Genomic DNA, 22770 nt, shown 5'->3' on the forward strand with positions numbered 1-22770 from the left:
GTATAAACAACATGAAAGCATGGATCCATCCTGCCTTGTATCACCGGTTCAGGCTGGTGGTGGTGTAATGGTGTGGGGGATATTTTCTTGGCACACTTTGGGCCCTTTAGTACCAACTGAGCATTGTTTTACCGCTTTCCGCCGACCGGCCATCGTTTTGGGTCGATGTCGCATGACGGCCTCCCAGAATGACCAATCTCAGCGCTCCCCGGGGGCTGACATCGCGGCGATCGGTGGTGAGGTGTGTCAGTCGGACACACCGCTACACCGATCTCGGTAAAGAGCTTCTGATGGAGGCTCTTTACCACATGATCAGCCGTGTCATATCACGGCTGATCACAATGTAAACAGGAAGAGCCGTTGATCGTCTTTTTCTCACTCACGTCTGACAGACACGAGTAGAGGAGAGCTTATCGGCGGCTCTCCTGACAGGGGGGGTCAGTGCTGATTGATTATCAGTGCAGCCCCCTCTCAGATGCCCACCCAGGACCACCAGGATGCTGCAAGGACCACCAGGGATGCTACCACTCTGGACCACCAGGTATGCCACCCTAGACCACCAGGCAAATGCCAATCAGGGCCCAGGCAGCTGCCAAACAGTGCACATCCCCAATGCCTGCCAGTGCCATCAGTGATGCCTATCAATACCATCTATCAGTGCCACATATCAGTGCCGCCTATCAGTGCCCAGCAGTGCTGCCTATCTGTGCTACCCATCAGTGCAGCCTTTCAGTGCCCATCAGTGCCACCTATCAGTGCCCACCAGTGCCACCCATGAGTTCCCATCAGTGCTGCCTATCAATGCCCATCAGTGCTGCATATCAGTGCCACCTACCAGTGCCGCCTATCAGTGCTCGTCAGCGCCCATCGGTGCCACCTCATTGATGCCACCTCATCGGTGCCGCCTTATTAGTGCCCATCAGTGCTGCCTTATCAGTGCCCATCAGTGAAGGATAAAACTTACTTATTTACAAAATTTTATAACAGAAACAAAAGAAAATCTTTTTTTTTTTCCAAATTTTCGGTCTTTTTTTATTTGTTTAGCAAAAAAAATAAAAACTGCTGAGGTAATCAAATACCACCAAAAGAAATCTCTACTTGTGGGAACAAAATGATAAAAATTCTGTTTGGGTACAGTGTGGCATGACCGCGCAATTGTCATTCAAAGTGTGACAGCGTTGAAAGCTGAAAATTGGCCTGGGCAGGAAGGGGGTATAAGTGCCCGATATTGAAGTAGTTAAACACCACGACCTACCTGAGTATTGTTGCTGACCATGTTCATCCCTTTATGACTACAGTGTCCCCGTCTTCTGATGGCTCCTTCCAGCAGGATAATGCCCCATGTCACAAAGCTCCAATCATCTCACCACTGGACAATGAGGTCTCTGTCCTCCAATTGCCTCCACACTCACCACATCTCATCCAATAGAGAACCTTTGGGATGTGGAGAAATGGGAGATTCGCATCATGGATGTGCAGCTGACAAATCTGCAGCAAATGCGTGATGCCATCATGTCACTATGGAGCAAAATCTCTGAGGAACGTTCCCAACACCTTGTTGAATCACGAAGCATGAAGGCAAAAGGGGGTCCAACCTGGGACTCGCAAGGTGTACCTAATAAAGTGGCCGGTGAGTATATATATATATATATCACACCTCCCAACTTTCTGAGATAGGAATGAGGGACACCTATTAGAAAATGTATGAAGGCGTAAGACACACCCCCTGTCATGCCCCCCCCAGCTACTTTGAAGAGGAATATCGTTGTTATGGCAGCAGGTAGCTACCAAGACGCCAATATCCTCTTCTTCAGTGGGCGCTCCTCTTTCAGATAAAAGTGGTCTCTGCGGCGGATTCACCGCAAAATCACTTTTATCGGTGGCGAGAGGGGGGCCCCCCTCCTCCCGCCGTGCTCCGGTGCCCTCCGCAGCTTACCGGACTCGTCGATGGCGGCGGAAGCGATCGGGTTCTTCTCCCTGTTGGGCATGGAGATGAGTGAGGGGAAGATGGCCCCCACCTGTCTCCATACCATGGCAGGGTGGTAGAGACATCAAAACATCACTAGCTCTTAAAGGGACTTTATTTTTATTTATTTTTATTGCATTTTAGTGTAAATATGAGATTTGAGGTCTTTTTGACCACCAGATCTCATATTTAAGAGGTCATGTCATGCTTTTTTCTATTACAAGGGATATTTAGGAATAAAAGTGACACATTTTTTTTTAAAAGAACAGTGTAAAAATAAAAGGTAAACTAAATAAGAAAAAAAAAAAACATTTTTAAATACGCCCCGTCCTGCCGAGCTCGTGTGCAGAAGCAAACACATACGTGAGTCGCGCCCACATATGAAAACTGTTTTCGCCACGATCGTTAGAGCGAGAGCAAGAATTCTAGCAAAAGACCTTCTCTGTAACTCGAAACTGGTAACCTGTAGAATTTTTCAAACGTCGCCTATGGAGATTTTTAAGGGTCAAAGTTTGTCGCCATTCCACGAGCGAGCACAATTTTGAAGCGTGACATGTTGGGTATCACTCGGCATAACATCATCTTTCACAATATAAACAAAAGAAAACAAACAATTGAGCTAACTTTACTGTTGCCTTATTTTTTCATTAAATAAAAGGGTATTTTTTCACAAAAAATTGCGCTTGTAAGACCGCTGCGCAAATACGGTGTGACATAAATTATTGCAGCGACCGCCATTTTATTCTCTCGGGTGTCTGAAAAAAAAATGTTTTGGGGTTTTAAGTAATTTTCTAGCAAAAAAAAAAAAAAGATATTAACTTGTAAACAACAAGTTTGAAAAATAGGCCCGGTCCTTAACTAGATGCCGTCCACCCACCGTCAAATGACAGCGGGGCGGCTCTTGTTCTGGGGCGACGTGCCATAACGGATGTCTGGCTCTTTAACCATGTGATTGGCTGTGTCCAATCACAGCCTGTCACATGAAAACACGGAGATGCCGGTAATCGGCGCTCCTCGCCTCACACTGGCAGAGTGTGTGGCGATGAGAGCCGATCAGCGGCATCTCCTCAAAGGAGGCATCTACGCATGTAATCAGGGCACTGATCATCGGTGCCCTGATTACAATAGCGACATCAGTGCCACAAATCAGTGCCAGCGATGAATGCCCAACAGTGCCAGCAATTAGTGCCCACCACTGCCCACAAGTGCCACCAATCAGTGTCCATTAGTGATGCAAGTCAGTCTATTATTATACACGATTTATATAGCGCCAACAGTTTACGCAGCGCTTTACAATGTATAGGGGGGGACAACACAATGCCTATCAGTGCTGCCCACAATGCCCATCAGTGTCGCCCATCAGTGCTGCCCATCAATGGGCATCAGTACCGCCTATCCATGCTGCCTATCAGTGCCCACCAGGGCCACCTATTAGTACCCATCAGTGCTACATATCAGTGCTGCCTATCAGTGCCCATAAGTGCAGCATTTTAGTGCCTGCCCATCAGTGCCCATAAGTGCCACCTCATCAATGCCCACCAGTTCAGCCTGTCGTGAGATTGCTAGACAGGTAAGTGTCCTTATTAAAAGTCAGCAGCTACAGTGTTTGTAGCTGCTGACTTTTTCTTTTCTTTTTTTTTTAAACGGCTGGAACGCCCCTTTAATTACAAAAATTACTGACAGAAACTAAGTAAAAAAAAATGTTTTTTTTTACATTTTTTGGTCTTTTTTTCTTTTTAGTAAAAAATAAAAAACCCAGCAGTGATTAAATATCACCTAAAGAAAGTTCTATTTGTGTGAAGAAAATGATAAAAATTTCATTTGGGTACAGTGTAGCATGACCGCGCAATTGTCGTTCAAGGTTTGACAGCGCTGAAAGGTGAAAAATGGCCTGGGCAGGAAGGGGGGGTGAAAGTGCCTGGTAGGCAAGTGGTTAATTAGCAAAATTTCACACAAAATAAAAAGAAAAGATCTGCAAAGATTTATACAATGATAAAAAAAAGTCACCCTCTATGGTTTGCAGCACACAGGGTGTCACCTCTCCTCCTCCAGGCTCCTCCCCTGGGCTGGATTAACCCGCCCCACCATGTGCGTCCTTAGCAACCCCCCAGCCCAGCTCATGTGTAGCAGCAACAAGCAGAGCCCAATATCGGCCGATCCCAGGAGGAGAGCAGAGCTCACCTCACACACTGCACAACCCCCTCAGCTTTGCATTACTCTCCCTATCAAGACTGATCTACATAAAGCACATACATCTCCCTCCTGCCTGCGTCTGCTCTACTCATAGTACCCCCCCCCCCTCCCCCCTCCATACAGTGACCGATCATTGCTCTGATCGGGCGGCGGCACAGCGGGAGATCAGCTGTCACCGTTTTCCAATCGCTGCTTGCAGTTCCTCGGGATCAGCACTAGGTGTCGCTCTGCACAGATTCCCTGTATTCCTCAATGACTGGAGAGCAGGTAAGTCTCAACTTTTCTTCTACTGTACTTTCTTATTTTTTTTTTTTTCTTTTTTTTTTTTTTTTTTAGCTTTTCTTCTTTAGTTAGTGTAGCCATTTTTGGTTTTAAATAGAGTATAAAGGTAAAAAAAACTTTCCAGGTTTTCTCATTTTTATTTCAGTCTGTGGATCAGTGGGGGGGATTTCCCTTCACTTCCTGTCCCAGAGGCTCAACAGGAAGTTACAGAAAATCTGCCAAAATGAATGGGGGGGGGGGGGGAATCCCATCTTATGTCTCATACACTTTTGGGACATCCTGACAAAATCACAGGTACAGGTGTGTTTCTTCACTCAGGAGGAGCGGCTGCAACACACGGCAGTCCATAGAAGGGGTCTCTCCATGCTTACTAAGAGAAGGGCCAGTGTAATGACCTACAGACCTTAGAAAGACGGACTGTGACCAGTGGAAATAGAAAATGCCTCATCTTTGGTATTATGGGAGGAATAGTGACCAGTCATTGGTGTCAGTAGAAGGAAAGTGCCCCTTTATTGGTGTCAGTTGAAGGAATAGTGCCCTGTTGTTGGTATCAGGCAGAGGAATAGTTCCCCATCATTGGTGTCCGTGGAAGGAATAGTGCCCCATCATTAGTATTAGCGGAAGGAATAGTGCCCCATCATTAGTATTAGCGGAAGGAATAGTGCCCTGTTGTTGGTGTCAGCGGGAGCAACAGTGCCCCATCATTGGTATTAGTGAAATAGAGCCCCATCATTGGTATCAGTGGGAGGAATAGTGCCCCATCATTGGTGTCCATGGAAGGAATAGTGCCCCATCATTGGTGTCAGTGGAAGGAATAGTGCCCTGTTGTTGGTGTTAGTGGAAAGAATAGTGCCCCATCATTGGTATTAGTGGAATAGTGACCCATCATTGGTGTCAGTGGGAGGAATAGTACCCTATTATTGGTGTCAGTAGAAGGAATAGTGCCCCATCATTGGTGTCAGTGGGAGAAATAGTGACCCATCATTGGTGTCAGTGGGAAGAATAGTGCCCCATCATTGGTGTCAGTGGAAAGAATAGTGCCCCATCATTGGTGTCAGTGGAAAGAATAGTGCCCCATCATTGGTGTCAGTGGAAAGAATAGTGCCCCATCATTGGTGTCAGTGGGAAGAATAGCGCCCCATCATTGGTGTCAGTGGAAAATGCCCTATTCGCACTGTGTTAAACCCAGCGCTGTGTCACAACAATATAGTGCCCTATGGAAGGATGAGCTGATTATACAAAATCTCAAACTCACTCTGTGCAAATTAAGCTGAAATTCAAAACATTAATAATAATAAAAAAAAAATCAAAAAAATAAAGTGCCTCTTGGTGCCATCTTCTAAGAGCAAAAATGTTGAATTGATCCTTTAAAGTGCAATCCATGCTCCAATATTCTTGTGACAGTGAAGTGCAGGTGAGGGCAATAAGGCGCAGCGCCCCCCTCCTCATGTGCCCTCACTTACCATCTCCTGGTAGATATTGTGCCTGTCAGTATGAAAGCAATCCCCAGATTCCTATGATCGATCTCAGCTCCTCTGTACGCCCCAGCAGGGTGATAGATCTCTAAACTGTGATGTCATATAAGGAGAATCAGGAGATATCCATAATATAATAATTCCATTTTATTAACCACTTCGCGCTCCAGGCCAATTCTGACATTTCTCTTCTACATGTAAAATTCATAATTTTTTTGCTAGAAAATTACATAGAACCCCCAAACATTATATATATATATATTTTTTTAGCAAAGACCCTAGAGAATACAATGGCGGTCGTTGCAACTTTTTATCTCGCACGGTATTTGCGCAGCAATTTTTCGAACACTTTTTTTGGGAAAAAAAAAAACAGTTTCATGCTTTAATAATAATAAAAAAAAAAAACAGTAAAGTTAGCCCAATGTTTTTTCATAATGTGAAAGATGAAGTTGTAAATAGTAAATAGATACCTAACATGTCACGCTTCAAAATTGCAGACGCTCGTGGAATGGCACCAAACTTCGGTACTTAAAAATCCCTATAGGCAAGGCTTTACAAAATTTTACTGGTTACATTTTTTGAGTTACAGAGGAGGTCTGGGGCTAGAATTATTGCTCTCGCTCTAACGTTCGCGGCGATACCTCACATGTGTGGTTTGAGCATATGTTTTTATATGTGGGTGGGACTTACGTATGCGCTTGCTTCTGCGTGCAAACACATGGGGACAGGGGCGCTTTAAAAAAAAAAAAAATTTTTATAGTTAATTATACTTTTCTTTTTTTAACTTGACACTGACGCTGATCCTTTAAAAAAAAAACGCACCGGCGTGGTGGACTGTAGTGCGTTTCTGAAAAAGGGAAACGCACACAAAAAAGCGCATAGGTGTAAACGTAAGGTAAAGGGAGGATTTTTATAGTAATCAGCAGCATGTGGGATAGGATTCACTTCATTTGAGGTAAGTTATGTCCCTGGTGCTGTATACACAGATACATTCTCTACTAAGCTGTAAGGAGGAAACTCTCTTTTTGCTGCAGTTTTTATTTGCTCCATTTTGCACAAATTATTTATGGGTTACCACAATAAACACAATACTGTGAACGGGCCCTCAATGTTCCTTTCCTGGCACTCCACTTGCCACCAGGAGTAGACATATCCAGTACTTGTGAGTATGGGGTAGCATGTGACTCTGGTCTGGTTGGTGATTGGCCCTGAGCTGTCACATGGGGACATGGTTTGTCCCAGCTTGGAGCTTACACAGGGTTCCTCTATTTACTCCTGGCAGCTGAACAGAGAGGGGTGTAATAATTACTTTTTGGGGGATTGATGCCTGATTTTGTCTGCCCCTTGCCTAGTAACGCACCTATCTGAGTTAAAGCGGGGTTCCACCCTAAAGTGGAACCTCCGCTGATCGGAACCCTCCCCCCCTCCGGTGTCACAATTGGCACCTTTCAGGGGGGAGGGGGGTGGAGATACCTGTCAAAGACAGGTATTTACACCCACTTCCGGGCATAGACTCCCACGGGAGTCTACGCCATTTCCTGTCCTGCCGCGCTGTCTGCTGGGACACACACGGGTCTCAGAGACAGCGCGGACAATTCCTATTGCGCTGCGTGACTCGCGCATGCGCAGTAGGGAACCGGGAAGTAATGCCGATTCGCTTCACTTCCTGATTCCCTCACCTAGAATGGTGGCGGCAGCAGCCGAGGGCCGAGCGATCGATCGGCCTCAGCTGCCGGCATCGCTGGACCCCGGGACAGGTGAGTGTCCATTTATTAAAAGTCAGCAGCTGTAGTATTTATAGCTGCTGGCTTTTAATATTTTTTTTGTAGGTGGAATCCCTCTTTAAGTACCCACCTAAAAATGTTTCCCTATGTATCAGACTGATGAAGCTGTAGGCTTTTTTTTTTTTTTTTTTTTTTTTGGGAGAAGTTACCAGGAATATTTGCTCTTAATTATAGTGGTGGCGTTTAGACAAGTACACTGACAAAAAAATTGTTCTTTTTCGTTTTCCTTTCATTTGTTTTTTTTTTTGCTTTTTTCGGAAATTCGAAGATATGGATTTTCAAATTTTCTAATTTTCACAATTCTGAATTTTTGCATTCCGAATTACCGATTTTTCGGAATTCGGAAATTCAGAAATTCGAAAATCCGAAAATTAAAAAATCTGAAAAAAAGAAAGAAAATCAATAAAATTCAAAATAATAACTAACTAATAATAACTAACTATTACATTATAGGTATTGGAATTTCCTTTCAAATTTGGCTGTTTGTGAACGTAACGAATACAAATTTATCTGAAGTTATGAATTATCCGAAATAACGAATGCCGCATCTAAACAAATGGAATGGAACAAATTAATAATAAATAATAATAATAATAAAAAGGTTTTATTATTATTATTGTTATTTATTATTATTAGATCGTTACATTCCATTTGATTAGATACGGCATTCGTTATTTCAGATAATTAGTTAAATTACGTTCACTAACAGCTAAATTTGAAAGGAAATTCCAATACCTAGATTTATCGGCGTATAACACGCACCCCAAGTTTAGGAGGGAAGTTTAAGGAAAAAAAACTTACATTTAAATGCCCATCAGTGCAGCCTTATCAGTGTCCATCTAAAGCCTTGTCCATCATTGCACCCTTGTCAGCGTCATATGTAACCTTGTCCATCATTGCACCCTTGTCAGTTTTTTTTTGCAGCTTTTCCTTTTAAAAATGGCGCCGCCAAGATACAGAGCCGGATGTCCTGTGTATCTTGGCGGCTTTCGGCCATTATCAGCAGCTTTCGGCCCAGGGGCTCATGACAGCGGGGGATCGGCATATAACACGCACCCGTGATTTTTCCTTGATTTTAAGGGGAAAAAAAGTGCGTGTTATACGCAGATAAATGCGTTAATTTAATATTTATTATTAGTTAGTTATTATTTCAGATTATTGGGTTTTCGAATTTTCAGATTTTCATTCTTTAGAATGTTCAGATTTTCATTCTATTGAAATATTCTATTAATATTTTTGGATTTCCAAATTTTCTAATTTTCTAATTTCCAAATTTTCAAATTTTCAAATTTCCAAATTTTCAAATTTTCAAATTTCCAAATTTTCAAATTTCCTAATTTATAATATTCAAATTTCCTCATTTTAAATTTTTGAATTTCCAAAATTTAGAATTTCCGAACTTCCAAATTTCAAAAATTTTGAATCTCCAAATTTCTGAAATTTAGAATTTTCAAAAATTCGGAAATTTGAAAATTTGGAATTCGGAAATTCGAAATTCATAAATTCCAATACCTATAATTTAATATTCATTATTAGTTATTTCAGATTTTCGGATTTTCAAATTTTCAGATTTTCATTCTTTTGAATGTTCAGATGTTCATTCTTATTTTTGGATTTTCAAATTTCCAAATTTTTTAATTTTTGAATTTCCTAATTCCGAATTTTTGAATTTCCGAATTTTTGAATTTCCTAATTCCGAATTTTTGAATTTCCTAATTCCGAATTTTTGAATTTCCTAATTTAGAATTTTCGAATATCCTAATTTAGAATTTTCAAATTTCCAAACTTCTGAATTTCTGAATTTCCAAACTTCTGAATTTCTGAACTTTCGAATTTCTGAACTTCCGAATTTCTGAACTCCGAATTTCTGAACTTCTGAATTTCCATATTTCCAAATCTCCAAATTTACGAATTTGCGAAATTTAGAATTTTCAAAAATTCGGAAATATTAAAATTTGGAAATTCAAAATTCAGATATTCAAAATTCGGAAATGTGGATATTAAAGAATTTGTCAACATTTATTAAAAAATGAATTCGGAACTAAATGAATTGCACATCTCTATTGATAAACCGAAAGAGATCTGTTTGCTACCGCTCTGTACAGAATAATAGAAATGTTTTCTGATAACCTCTCTCTATACTTGTACTTCATAGTCGCTAGCTGTCTATAGAAACACAGCATCACAACTTACTTTTTGGATGGAGTATAGAGGTCTGATCACATTAGGAGTAGGGATGAGCTTCGAGTTCGAGTCGAACTCATGTTCGACTCGAACATTGCCTGTTCAGCGAACAGTGAACAATTTGGGCTGTTCGCGGCAAATTCGAAAAGCCGGAACACCCTAAACAAGTCTATGGGAGAAATCTAAAGTGCTAATTTTAAAGGCTAATATGCAAGTTACTGTCCTAAAAAGTGTTTGGGGACCTGGGTCCTGCCCCAGGGGACATGGATCAATGCAAAAAAAAGTTTAAAAATGGACATTTTTTTCAGGAGCAGTGATTTTAATAATGATTAAAGTGAAACAATAAAAGTGTAATATTTCTTTAAATTTCGTAGCTGGGGGGTATCTATAGTATGCCTGTGAAGGGGAGCATGTTTCCCGTGCTTAGAACTGTCCCTGCACAAAGTGTCATTTCTGCAGGAAAAAAAGTCTTTTAAAATCACTTGCGGCCTAATACAGAGAACACTCAATGAGTGTTTATAGTATGGGGGGGACGAGAGAGCGCCCCCCCCTCCTGAACCGTACCAGGCCACATGTCCTCCACATTGGGAGGATGCTTTGGGGGTCCCCAACCAGTGTGTGTGTGAGTGTGACCCCTCAAAGCACCATGTCCCCATGTTAATGCGGAGAAGGGCCTCATCCCCACAACCCTGGCCGGTGGTTGTGGGGGTCTGCGGGCGGGGGGCTTATCAGAATCTGGAAGCCCCCTTTAACAAGGGGACCCCCAAATCCCGCCGCCCCCTGTTTTAAATGGTAAGGGGGTACAAAAGTACCCCTACCATTTCACAAAGAAAGTGTAAAAATGGTTAAATAAGACAAACACACTTTTGAAAAATTCCTTTATTAAAAAAAAAAAAAAAAATTCCAGCAGTGCTAATCCACTCTTGCTATCCAGTGACGGATGATCATCTCTCCGGGGTCCAGCGATGGCTGATCTGATCCAGCGACGGGGGATCTCTCAGTCCAGCGCTGTCCATACATGCATCCGTCTTCTGTCTCCACTGCGGAGACACTGCGGGGATCCCAGCGCTGACGTTTCTTATATTAGAAGGGCGGGGCCACCCGTCACCTGACCCCGCCCCCTCTGACGCTGGTGAGGAAAGCCATGGGGTCACAGACCCCCAAAGCATCCTCCCAATGTTGAGGGCATGTGGTCCGGGACAGTTCAGGAGGGGGGGCGCTCTCTCGTCCCCCCTCTTTTCCTGCGGCCTGCCAGGTTGCGTGCTCGGATAAAGGGTCTGGTATGGATTTTTAGAGGGACCCCACGTCAATTTTTTTTTAAAATTTGATGCTGGGTTCCCCAGGTACGAAATTTAAAGGAATATTACACTTTTATTGTTTCACTTTAATCATTATTAAAATCACTGCTCCTGAAAAAACAGCAGTTTTTAAAACTTTTTTTTGCATTGATCCATGTCCCCTGGGGCAGGACCCGGGTCCCCAAACACTTTTTAGGACAGTAACTTGCATATTAGCCTTTAAAACACTTTAGATTGTGAACATTCGAGTCCCATAGACTTTAATAGGGTTCTAAAGTTCACACGAAGTTTAGGTCTGTTCGCAGGTTCTGGTGCGAACCAAGCAGGGGGGTGTTCGGCTCATCCTTAATTAGGAGTTACACAGGTCAGGTATATTGGTTATGTTTCAATTAAAGACCATAAAGTGAATGGGATTTTTTTTTTTGTTTGGACATGATGCATACATTGTTTTTGGCTTAAATTGATGAAAAGCCTGGGTATTTTTCTTTAAAGAGGGCCTCAGGCAGGGGCAGACTGACCCATCGGTCATTCGGTCGCCATCCAAGGGCCCGGAGTCATTAGGAGCCCATGGCCGTCCCAACGAGAGGCCCCTTGAAGCGGCTGTAATAATATCGCTAACAGCGCGCTGCTCCCCGCCGGCTCCTCCTTCCCTCCCATCCATCGCCGTTTTTTTTTTGCACTGTACACTCACCTAGGACGACGAGAAGGGAGGAGGGGCAGGCGGGGAGCAGCGTGCTGTTAGCGGTATTGATTACAGGCATGACCGGGGTGAGTGAAACTTTTTTTACTGGAGGGCCGCCATCGGAGGGAGGGGGTGACCAGTACAGATGTATGGAGCCCGGGCCAGTCTTCAGTGTGCTCTCTCCCTCTTACAGCGGAGACTGCGTGCCAGGTCTTCTCATCCAACATCAGTGCCTGACCTCACAACTGCGCTTCTGGAACCTCGTGGACAGCCTTCCTAGAAGAGTTGAAGATGTTCTAACTGCAAAGGGTGGGCAAAATCAATATTGATGTTGGTGTACCAGGGCCGGGACAAGTGGTGGGCAAGAGGGACAGCTGCCCTGGGCACTGTGGTATCATGTGAGGTGGGAGGGTGCTATGAGGAGATTTGCGGGGGGGGGTCAGGGATTTGTGTTGGAAGGGGTAATTTGGGGGGCGGCAAGGGGGGTAAAAATTGCTCCAGGAGGAGAAATTTGGGGGTGTGATAGGCATCGTGATTTAGGGGGATCTGTGTTGGCAGGGAGAATGGGGGAAGAGGATCTGTGGATTGGGTTTGCTTGAAGGCGCGGTATGATAGAAGGGGAATAATTGTTATAGGAGGGGAATTTTTTTTTTGGGGGGGGGGGGGGGGGGATTGCACTGGTAGGCATGATTGTAATAGGATCCAGGTGGGATGGTCAATAGAGCTACTTGTGGGGTTTACTTTATTTATTTATTTTTCATTTTTTATTTTTTTAAATCGTTTAAAGTTTTTTTTCCACTTACAGACTGGAAGATTTGCCTGCTTAATGACCAGGCCATTTTTTGCGATACGGTACTGCGCCTCTTTACCTAACAATTGCACGGTTGTGCGACACTGTACCCAAACAAAATTGGCGTCCTTTTTCCCCCCACAAATTGAGCTTTCTTTTGGTGGTATTTGATCACCTCTGCGGGTTTGATTTAATTTTTTTTTTAAGTGTATATTGATTGTAGACGCTATAACCTTTGCGCAAACCAATCTGTGGCAGTGATGGCGAACCTTGGCCCCCAAGATGTTTGGGAACTACATTTTCCATGATGCTCTGGCACTCTGCAGTGTAGTTAAGCATCATAGGAAATGTAGTTCCCAAACATCTGGGGTGCCAAGGTTCCCCGTCACTGATCTATGGTATAGATTTATGGCATTTTTATTATTACTATTATTTTTTTTTTTTTTACTAGTAATTGCGGTTTTCAGTGATTTTTAGCGGTACTGCGACATTGCGGCAGACAGATCAGACACTTTTGACACATTTTTGGGACCACTGACATTTATACAGCAATCAGTGCTATAAAAATGCAATGATTACTGTGTAAATGTCACTGGCAGTGAAGGGGTTAACTCTAGGGGGGCGATCAAGAGGTTAAGTGTGTTCCCTTGTGTGTGTTTCTAACTGTGGGTGGATGGAACTGACTGGAGGAGGAGACATATCGTTGTTCCTAGCTAGTAGGAACAGACAATCTGTCTCTCCTCACAGAACAGGGATTTTTGTGTTTACACACACACGTCCCTGTTCTGGCTCTGGTGCCCGCGATTGCGCGTGGCTGGCGCTCATCTTGACTGCCAACCAACGCACATTGCCCCCCCCCCCCCCGCCCCGTGCGACTACTATAGGCATTTAACGGACCAACATACAGCTACGACGGTTCGCATGATCGTGCCGACCTGCCGCCGTATAACGACTGCGGCTGGTCGGCAATCGGTTAACGTTTTTTTTTCGCAGACAAGCAAAAACAATACAATTCCAGTATCGATAGAGGGTACAGTATTCGGTACTATTTTTTTTTTTTTCCTTTTTTTTTGTTGAGTGTCTGATGAAAGCATGACTCGAATTGCGGCGTGTTTGGTGACACAGACAGGTCCCCGTAGTAATAGCTGGCAGGTGGATGTTTGCCCGTTGCTGTCATTAGGGAGAATGTGTATCTCTGTCTCTAGGGAGTGACAAAGCCAGAGCTGACAATTGTTGCGGAGGGAGGCACTGGAACTTTCTTGGAGTTTCTTTCTAAGATATATAAGGCTGAGATTACCTTGGGTGAGAGGCTGTGACCTGGACATGGTGCAGACTGGAGGTCCTCCATCCAGGACCCTCAATGCCGTGAGTCTTCATACTTGTATCATCCATAGTAAAGGGACAGTCAGGCTGCAGACAGGGTTACCAATCTTTCAGGTGTGGATGAGTAACTCATAAAAGATGCATGATAATCCAGGCTGCTGTTGGGATGAATAGGCACCAGAATTAAAACATGGAGGGGGGGGTTGATTTACTAAAGGCAAATAGACTGTGCAATCTGCACGTGCAGTTGCCCCAGACTTTAGGAAATGAGCAGACGCTCTGCTGACTTCCATCATCCAATCCTGTGCCAGCAAAAATGCATTTTTTTCCTTGCATGTGATTGGGTATTCTTTGTACAGGGATAGCTTTACCTCCTTTACTAAGTTCTGGAGCAACTGCATTTAAGCCTCGTACACACGATCGGAATTGTATGATGACAGGCTGTTGGCGGAAAATCCGGCCGTGTGTACGCTCCATCGGACAATTGTTGATGGATTTTCCACGGACAAATGTTGTTTAGCAGGTTTGAAAATTTTCTGCGGACAAATGTGTGTTGTCAGATTTTACGAGCGTGTGTACACAAGTCCGTCACACACAAACACGCATGCTTGGAAGCAAGGACAAGCCAGAAGCAGTCGGTCTTGTAAACTAGCATTCATAACGGAGATTAACATTTGCGACGTGGCAAATGGGCAGCACAGTGGTGTATGGGCGGCACAGTGGTGTAGTGGGTAGCACTTTTGCCTAGCAGTAAGAAGGGTCACTGGTTCGAATCCCAACCACGACACTACCCACCTGGAGTTTGTATGTTCTCCCTGTGCCTGCGTGGGTTTCCTCCGGGTACTCCAGTTTCCTCCCACACTCCAAAGACATGCTGGTAGGTTAATTGGATCCTGTCTAAATTGTCCCTAGTATGTATGAATGTGAGTTAGGGACCTTAGATTGTAAGCTCCTTGAGGGTAAGGACTGATGTGAATGTACAATGTATATGTAAAGTGCTGCGTAAATTGATGGCGCTATATAAGTAACTGCAATAAAATAATAAAATAATAAATTAACAGAATTCCGACCACCAAGATTGCGGTGATGTACAACACTATGATAAACCGCAAAAATGAAGTTCAATGCTTCCGAACATGCGTCAAATTGTTTCCAAGCATGCGTCGGAATTTTGTGCGTTGGAATTGCCACAGACGATCGGAATTTATGATAGAAACCTTTTCCGTCGGAAAAATTGAGAACCTGCTCTCAATCTTTTTCTGGCCGAAATTCGGCCAGCAAAATTCCGATGGAGCATACACACAGTCGCATTTTCTGGTGAAAAGCTCTCATCGGTCTTTTGCTGGCTGAAATTCCGATCGTGTGCACGCGGCATTGCAGTTTGTTCTTCTACCCCTTGGCTTAATATGCTTCCCGCCCCTTCCCCATTGCGAGGGTCATTTTTGTTTCCTGCCTGGATTAGGCCTTTAAATTCACTTACTGTAGGCTGACGCTCTACCTCTGCTGGAAGTCTGTTCCAAACATCAGCTACTCTTTTAGTGACAAAATACTTTCTAAAGTTTTAGGCAGCTTTCACACTACACCGTTGAAAAAAAATGCATCAAAAACGCTTACCGTATGTGTTCTTGCCATGTTTTTGATGCCTTTCCAGTTCGTTCTCTGGATGCCTATTAACCAACACGCACATGTGAAATTTGAACATGTGACTCAAATAATGCACTAAAAATGCAACACAAGTGCGTTTTTGGCTCATTCATTGTGTGCCGCATTTTGGTGCATTTTCTATTCATTTCAAGGGGCACCTGTGTTTTTGGTGCGGCTTTGAAAAAGGGCACCAAAGATGCTTCAAGCAGGAACAAAACTTTTCATATTGTAACGCACCCATAGCTCAGTGGTGTGAAGAGTCCCATAGGATTTAAAGGGAAACATTTTTCCTGCATTTTTTTTTTTTTTAGCAAGGTAAAAGCATAGCAAAAACGCGCCGGTGTGAAAAGGACCTTAGTCTTTCCTCCTGCTAGGGGAGGTTATGAATTGTGATCTTTTTCTGTTGTACACAATGGAATTTCACATTCTCTTGCACCTTTCCATATACACGGGTGTTTGTGTTTTACCTATAACATCAGTTTGTGTATCATTATACTGTGTATATAGTATATAGGTTTTTGAATTGTTTATTACCTATCTGTATACGCTTGTTTTTTTTTTTTTTGTTGCTTTGGTCATGCACCCCACTTTGGGTTAATTCCTTCATGCAAGTCAATGAGAAACTCATCTGGAATGCATGCCAACTGGATCTCAAACAGATCATGGGCATCCACAGGTAGGGGTAAGGGGGGGGGGGGGGAATTGTTCCCCCCCCCCCCCCCGGGATCAGCCAGGGTTTGCCGTGGCCACCGCAGACTTTTTTCTGAATCTGCTGAGTGACTGCTGGCTTCTGCTCTCTGATCGTCCGTCACTCCCTCACAGGGGCGGACTGACCATTCAGCCACTCGGGCACTGCCCGAGGGCCCCGGGCCACTAGGGGGCCCCATCAGGGTTGCCAGTCTCAGTAAAACCAGGGACAGTGTGTAAAAATCTGTGTTTTTTTTTACATCTGTCTCTGAAATGTCCCTTACTGGCATCCCTTTGGTCTAAAAATCCAGAGATCATAGCTGCCCCACCTCTCCAGTACCTTCTCAAAGAAGCCAATAAAAACAAGTCTGTGTATACTGTGTGTACATGTATGCGTATACTGTGTGATTGTATACTGTGTGTGTGTTTGTGTATAATGTGTGGCCCCATAATCTTTGATTGCCTGGGGGCCCCATAATCTCCTATTGCCCAGGGGCCCCATGCTCCCTCACCCCCGATCATCCAATGGAAGGAAGGTGAGTGTATATATATCTGTATGTACCCACCTTCCTTCCTGTATATAGAGGCCTTCCTCCATCATCACTGACTGCAGATATACATAATCTGCCCTGTATGCAGCTATATATAGACCCACCTTCCTTCCTGTATATAATAATACCATCCACCCCCTCTATATACACATACCGTACACCCTCCGTACTGTACAGGCCGCATTTGACAGGCACAGTGAGGCTGCATATGATGGGCACAGTGAGGCTGCATATGATGGGCACAGTGAGCCTGCATATGATGGGCACATGCCTGCACTTTATGTGATAATGATTAAGCCCCTCCCATTAATGACATTGTGGAAAAGGGGAGGAGCATGGGTGACCTTAAAATGATGCCCCCCCCCGAAAAACGTTCTGTGGACACCCATGAAACAGATATGAAATGCAAGCCAATTTTCTGGGTTTTTTGGATGCCCATGCAAACTTTAAAATGCCTAATGGCCTTTGAATATAGCACCACCATAAATAGTGGGGGACCCTGTCACCAGACCATTCGTTTGAACAACAATATTCTCATAAGGTTATATGTGCATACTCATGGTATTCACCTGTAAAATCCTCCCTTGTGCAGACATTTTAAAGCCCCCGAGAGTGCTGCTGGATGCCACCTTCATGGTGCCACCATCACCATATGATGCCAACAGCCCCAGCAGACTCAGAGCTGTTGCTTTTTTTTATTTATGTAGCACTTACCCCCGAAGGAGCTGCTGAATTTTTCAGGGCTTACCGATTACCTCCACCAGCTCGTACTCGTTGTCCTTGTCTAGGGATTCCCAGGGCTGATAACCCAGTAACTGTAGAGACCGACACTTGGATTTCTTGTCAGGATTTTTATTTTGCATAAAACGGTTGAACAAACTCAGTCTCTAAATTGGGAAGAGAGGGTATCAGGGTAGAGTTTAACTCAGGTGCTTGGAACTGCTGACTTCAATAAAAGTCTCTCTCTCTGTACACAATCCAGGGAACAGCCGCTCACAACTGGACTCTTTAACTGTTGGATAAATCCTTAAGTTTTGGGTTTAGCAGCCAACAGGTAATTCTAGCTTTTCAAAGTCTCTCACACAGACTTGGTTGGAAACTTGGTTATAACTGGAAGGATAGAGGTAGGAACTTTTCTTACTGTACCAGAATCTTGCAGCCGGTCCGGCGATACTGTAAGAATTGTGGATTCAATCAATGTCCATGGCAGCTCAGCTTCCAGGCTCTTACCGAGCAGCCAGCCTCATGCGTGGCTCTCTCACTGACGAGTCCTCCCCTGGTCGCATGTAGAGTTGCTGGGCCTCTCCAAAATCCGAGACAGCACCGGAACACCTTAGAATCCTCCTTCCAGTTACTGCGCCTCAAACTAGCCAGTTCCGAGGCTCGGAAACGGACGGACCCACACCCCAGGCCATGAGGGCCCACGGGGGCTGGTCAGGAGGACCAGGACCACGGAGTCAGCAACAACTTCTGGACCGGAACCCCGAACTACGTGACTTCAGCACCTTAAGTACCCCTTCCCAGACTACGCAGTGAGACAAACACGCCCACTGATTGGCTCAGAGATGGAGATTGGTACCCAATGCGTCCAACCAGACTGCATTCTAAAGCCTCTGACAGGTGTACAATCCCACCTATGACCAGGCAGAACTTCTATACAGCCCAGCCAAACTGATGCCAAAGTACAATTTAGCACAATTAACCCCAAAACTTACTATAGCCTTGAGCAAAAAACTAAATTTAACACACAGAGCGTACTCGTTAGGAGTACCGGCGCTACATTTAACAGAAGAGTTTTTATTTTGCTCCAAAAGGAGAGATAGTTTGCATAGGAATACAGTACAATTCTACAAAATATGATGTAACATTAAACAGTACGGCGTGTATTAAGGCACATAGTGCAACAAATTACAAAATAACAAAGTGTTACTAAATCCACAACAGTACAATCAGTCTGTATATGCAGTAAAGCATGCTGGTTATACTCACTGTAGAACCTAAGGGGTTAAGCCTCTGCATTGTCTAAAAAAGAGTAATTCTGTCTTCTCTGCTCCTCCCCTTCTTCCACTGTCCCCAATCCGTTTACTGATAGAACAGAGCCTTGGGGGCACTCTGCACATACACATGTTTGGTGTGTATTGCTAGAAGTTTTTTTTTTCTCTTTGGACAGTGCATGTGATCAGCACAGGGCCAATCAGCACTGTCCAGACAGAGGGTCAGGGGATATGGAGCCTCATAGGACAGTCAGAGAAGAATGAAAACTCTTCCTACAAGCTTGAACCAGACACTAATATAAGTCACAAGACTGCTCTATACTGCTAATAAGTAAATGTATTTAGCAGTTTATACTTACCAAAATAATTGCATTTCCATTTTCTGTGTACTGTGGGAGACCAGGTATAGTGAATGCAGGGTGCTGGGTTTAGTAACACTTTAAGTGACACTTTCTAGTAGCCATTCTTAATCGGGGTTCCTGCAGTTGCTAGGGGTTGCTTGAGCTGCGTGTGATCGACCTCCTATCCGATGGCCCATGCATAGACCCGCAGCCAACGCCAATTGGTAGACTCAGTGGCATGACACCATTGATCTTTTTTTTTGCTGTCTGTAGGGGGGGGGGGGCATTCTGACCATCACTTTGAAGGTGGATATTATTCCTACTGACCCCCCCCCCCCCCCCCGATGTGACAGGCAATATTCCCACTGACCCCCTTGATGTGACAGGCAATATTCCCACTGACCCCCCTGATGTGACAGGCAATATTCCCACTGACCCTCCTGATGTGACAGGCAATATTCCCACTGACCCTCCTGATGTGACAGGCAATATTCCCACTGACCCTCCTGATGTGACAGGCAATATTCCCACTGACCCTCCTGATGTGACAGGCAATATTCCCACTGACCCCCCCCCCCCCCCAATGTGACAGGCAATATCCCCACTGACCCCCCTGATGTGACAGGCAATATTCCCACTGACCCCCCCCCCCCCCAATGTGACAGGCAATATCCCCACTGACCCTCCTGATGTGACAGGCAATATTCCCACTGACCCCCCCCCCCCCAATGTGACAGGCAATATCCCCACTGACCCCCCTGATGTGACAGGCAATATTCCCACTGACCCCCCCCCCCCCCAATGTGACAGGCAATATCCCCACTGACCCTCCTGATGTGACAGGCAATATTCCCACTGACCCTCCTGATGTGACAGGCAATATTCCCACTGACCCTCCTGATGTGACAGGCAATATTCCCACTGACCCCCCCCCCCCCCCCAATGTGACAGGCAATATCCCCACTGACCCCCCTGATGTGACAGGCAATATTCCCACTGACCCCCCTGATGTGACAGGCAATATTCCCACTGACCCCCCCCCCCCCCCAATGTGACAGGCAATATTCCCTCTGACCCCCCTGATGTGACAGGCAATATTCCCACTGACCCCCCTGATGTGACAGGCAATATTCCCATTGACACCCCCCCCCCCCCGATGTGACAGGCAATATCCCCACTGACCCCCCTGATGTGAAATAACTTTATCAGGGGTTCCCCTGAGACTTAAAAAATATTTCAAGGGTTCCTGTGGGGTAAAGAACATTGAGAAAGCCTTCTCTATAGTTAGTATTCCCCTTTCTCTCTTTCCACAACAGCTACATAAAAAGTTGTGTAGGGGGGTGAAGCGAGGAGTGAAGGAGCTGGGCCAGCACAGAGAGTAATTAGACACTCCCAGAAGAGGAGAGGGCTATGCCATTCAAGGAAGTAGAGGGCTGTGCTGGGGAATGGACTTTTCCTGGAGTAGTCACAAGTTCAAATGTACTTTGCAAGGGATTAAAAAATAATTTTATTGCAATAAAAAACACTGCAAGTAATAATTTATATACTTGATTTTTTTCTGCGCTTTTACCAGCAATATTTTTTTTTAAAGCTGGTGACAGGTTCTGTTGGGCACTATGTGCTTTGTGCAGTTGCATGATCCTGTAGGGATTAGCTACACCTAGACTTCATTACAATTCTTTTTGGCTATGGCAGTATATATAATACTAATAAGCCACTCCAACATTCAGGGTAGCAGCTGCTTTCTGCCCCCTTCTCATATTGTATGCTCCTCAATGAGCCTACTGCTTAATGGGAATTCTTTGGATAAAGTCAGCAATGGGTTATACCCCCTGTCAGCTTTTCATTGCTTTCTGTGTCCCTGTTTGGGAGATCTCTTTTTGGACACGGACGGCAATAGGAACCCAAACAGTTTTACCCTTCCACACTCTACAGCAGTGGTCTCCAAACTGCGGCCCTTTGCTTGCTCTTTTCTGGCCCTTGGGGCACTATTTCCTTCACTGACACCAACAAAGGGGCACAATTCCTACCAGTGAAACCAACAATGAGGAACTGTTCCTCCCAATGATACCAACAATTGGGTGCAATGACACAAATGATGGGGCACAATTCCTCCCAGTGATACCAACAATGGGGTGCAATGACAATTGCACGATGGGGCACTATATTCCTCCCAATGATACCAACAATGGGGCTCAATTTGTGTCAAGATATAGTCAGAGACTGTTCACGAATACAAGAAATGGTCAGAGACTGCGCATGTAATACAAGAGATGATCAGAGACTGCGCACCTAATACAAGAGATGGTCAAAGTCTGAGCACGTAATACAAGAGATGGTCACAGACTGCGTACCTAATACCAGAGATGGTCAGAGACTGTGCACGTAATACAAGAGATGGCCAGAGACTGCGCACCTAATACAAGAGATAGTCAGAGACTGCGCATGTAATGCAAGAGATGGTCAAAGTCTGAGCAACTAATACAAGAGATAGTCAGAGACTGTGCATGTAACACAAGAGTGACTGTGAGCATGGAAAAAAGAGAATATTTGGGGACTGCAGATATGATACAAGTGATGGTCAGAGAATGCAAACATGTAACAGGAGCTGCTCAAAGACTGCAGACATGATACAAAAGATGGTCAGAGACTGCAGACATGATACAAAAGATGGTCAGAGACTGCAGGCATGGTACAAGATATGGTCAGAGACTGGAGATGGTCAGAGACTGCAGATATGGTACAGAGGATGGTCAGAGACTGCGCTTGTAATACAAGAGATGGTCAGAGACTGAAGACATGGTAAAAGAGATGGTTAGGGACTGCAGACATCATATAAGAGATGATAAGCGACTGTGAGCATGAAAAAAAAATAAAGTTTGGGGACTGCAGACATGATGCAAGAGATGGTTAGGGACTGCAACCATGATAAAATAGATGGTCAGGGACTGCAAACTTGGCACAGGAAATAGTCAGAGACTGCAGACATGATATAAGAGAAGGTTGCAGACATGCTACAGGAGATGGTAAGAGACTGTGAACATGAAACAAGAGATGGTCAGAGACTGCAGGCATGATACAAGAGATGGTCAGAAACTGCAGGCATTATACAAGAGATGGTCAGAAACTGCAGGCATGCTACAAGAGATGGTCAGAGACTGCAGGCATGATACAGGAGATGGTCAGAGACTGCATGCATGATACAAGAGATGGTCAGAGACTGCAGATATGGTACAGAGGATGGTCAGAGACTGTGCATGTAATACAAGAGATGGTCAGAGACTGTGCATGTAATACAAGAGATGGTTAAGAACTGCAGACATCATATAAGAGATAAGTGACTGTGAGCATGAAAATAAGATAACCTTTGGGGACTGCAGACATGATACAAGAGATGGTTAGAGAATGCAAACATGATACAAAAGATGAATAGGGGCTACTGTGCCCATGATAAAATAGATGGTCAGGGACTGCAAACATGGTACTGGAAATAGTCAGAGACTACAGACATGATATAAGAGAAGGTTGCAGACTGCAGACATTTTACAAGAGATAGTAAGAGACTGTGGACATGAA

At 44.5% G+C, this 22770-nt stretch overlaps 1 protein-coding gene across 2 annotated transcripts in view; it reads left to right on the forward strand.

Moving 5' to 3' along the window:
• Window positions 1-4076: 4076 nt before the first annotated feature.
• The window catches only part of LOXHD1 (lipoxygenase homology PLAT domains 1), a 425609-nt gene continuing 406915 nt past the window's right edge, over window positions 4077-22770 (forward strand). The window contains exon 1 of one of the 2 annotated variants that reach the window (XM_077463060.1): window positions 4077-4426. The gene's annotated coding sequence lies outside the window, so the exon portion shown is untranslated. Of the gene's footprint in view, window positions 4427-13876; window positions 14020-22770 lie in introns of those variants that run through there. The other variant, XM_077463059.1, reaches the window with a different exon arrangement.

The sequence above is a fragment of the Lithobates pipiens genome, unplaced genomic scaffold (genome assembly GCF_037356315.1).
Source record: "Lithobates pipiens isolate NorthernLeopardFrog02 unplaced genomic scaffold, aLitPip1_a1.2 Scaffold_3, whole genome shotgun sequence".
NCBI classification, from domain to species: domain Eukaryota; kingdom Metazoa; phylum Chordata; class Amphibia; order Anura; family Ranidae; genus Lithobates; species Lithobates pipiens.